The sequence below is a fragment of the Penaeus chinensis genome, chromosome 18 (genome assembly GCF_019202785.1).
Source record: "Penaeus chinensis breed Huanghai No. 1 chromosome 18, ASM1920278v2, whole genome shotgun sequence".
NCBI lineage: Eukaryota > Metazoa > Arthropoda > Malacostraca > Decapoda > Penaeidae > Penaeus > Penaeus chinensis.
In genome coordinates, this window is record NC_061836.1 from 20,643,580 (window position 1) to 20,646,079 (window position 2,500).

Here is a 2,500-nt window from a genome sequence, read left to right on the forward strand (position 1 = left end):
AAAGTTTTACATAAATAACTGATGAGGGAAATCGGTTTATAATCAGTCAAATTGTTAGGCTTTGATATTGGTATTATGATAGTCTCTGTCCAAGAGTTTGGCAGTACTCCTTTTTCATAAACCAGATTATATAATGTGAGTACAGGATCACCAGGTACATTTCTCAGCAACCTAATTACATCATAAGTGACGCCATCCTTCCCATGAACAGTGGCTTTTCCTTTTAAAAGAGCGGCATCAAGCTCTCCAGCTGAGTGAACAACACATCGCAATCATCACTTTGCTTTATCATCTCTTAAATCACATCTCTTCTCTCAGAGTAAGATGCGTTTAAACTTGAAATTGATTCTTTACTTACTGACTCGTGACTCGACACTTTGGCATATTAATAATAAGTTCACTAGCTCTTGTTTGCGGGTCTGGATGTGCAACTCTAGACGTCTTTTATTTTTTTTATTCTATTTATTTCTTCCCATACCTTTCCTAATGGTGGTCCTTGTTGCAGTACAGAAGCCCTATCCCTGACCTGAAGAGCTTGCTGAAAAGCTTCAGCATTGCGGGTGTTCTCCCTGTACGATATGCCAGTTTTCCTTGTATATCTTTTTAAGGTGGATAATAGTGGATCATTTGTATTATCATATAAATTTCAATGACAATTTCCATCCTCTTATCATGAAACTGATGTATTTTTTATACCAAATCATCATAGAATGTAGATGGCGACATCGGGATATAATCTTCATACCAATCAGAAATGTTGGTAACAAAGTCAAATTTCAAGTTATCTGGATTCGTTATTCTTCTCGTTTGAAACCTGGAGCCTGTGATCGGAGTATAAGGGTTTCTAATGTCAGACAGTAAAGCAGAGTGATCTGATAAGATATCTGGACGAATGTGTTGTCTCACTCAGATTAAAACCTTTACACCTATCGAGTATTCTACCAAATATATATGTTGGTTCATCATTACCTATCACATTCATACATTCGTGGGAAACTAACAGGTGAAGCAATGCAGTCCCATTTCTGTTGATCTTACAGGGTCATTAAGTTTGATATGCCTGGTGTTAAAGTCACCAACGATAACCGTGGGCTCTGACTGAATACAATGTGGAAGTTCGTCAAAATCAAGGAGATTTACTTGGGCATGTAAATGAATAATATTAAAGGATGAGGTCCCAACATGAACTTCGATATCATGGGATTGTGTTCCTCTGTGGTTTGACTAATGGTGCAAAAGCGTATGCGGCAACATCTTTTTTTAACATACATGACACAAGAGTTATGTGTTGCAAGCCTGTAGGCCACATGAATTCAGTTTAGGGATGTGGTTATCGGCAGCTATTCTACATTCTTGTAAACAGATTACATTAATATTTTCAAAGCCTATTTTGTCCTTCAGATCAGATATACGCTTCCACTGGGAAACAATGTTCCTAGCCATTTTTTAAATCCATTACTTTCTTCATTTTTTTCTAGACAAGTATGCATCAGTTTATGATTGTACAAAATATTTTTGTTTTGTTTTTTATTGATACGGTTTCATTGGTTACCATTTCTTTGATATTCTTCGCACTATTATGTGTAAACGTCTTTCTGTTCCGTCCTCAGTTATTGTTTTTTTGTTTTGCACGTTCACCTTTTCCTTTTCTACAATGATTTTCTTCAGTTCATTGATTTCTGAATTTTGCATAGTTATAATTTCTCTAAATGCCTAAACAGTTGTTTTTTTCATGTGTAATATTTTCCAAGAGAGGCATCACTTTTTCTATGACTGATGTTGGTAACAGGGTTCGGTTGTCATCAGGTTTTGGTGGTCGCCACGCGTCGATTCAGCGCCCTCGTCATAATTGTCACTTCCGACTTTTTGCTGCTGTTCCTCGTGGTCCATCCTGTGTAGGCACAAATTGCTTTGCCTTGTGTTCCACTGGCAGGAGGAGGTTGTTCACTGGACAAAGAGACATTGCGCACTGCCTGGCTTATTTGGTTTTGAATTTTCTTGCTTAAATGTTGAATCGCTGATGAACAGTCCTTGTGTCAGGCTCTCACGCCTTTTTCATTACATCTGATGTATCTCTCCGTTACAGCAGCTCCTTGCACTTCCTTTTCGGTGCAAGGAGTGTTTCCCCGCACAAACCCCACACCAGTCCGACGTCGATCTGCACTTCTGGATCACGTGGCCCCACCCTTGGCATCTGAAGCATCTTCTCGCTGGAGGCTGATCATAGGCTACTCGTAGTGGACGATACGCCCCAGGAACCCAGATTCTCTCCAAAGGTGCGTCAGGGCCTGTCCACTCTGCTACGACTGCCGATTTGCCCTTCAGCCGTTTAGGTGTGCTGATCGACTCGTGTCTCTCGAGTATAGATACGTCTTGATATAGTCTGAGTAAAAAAATAATGATATTGATCTCCTTAGGGACTCGATAATGTTTTTCTGTAGTTGGCTCTCGCAGGTTAATGCCGCTGTATTCTGTGTTTAGATCTCGTACTTCTTCGTTC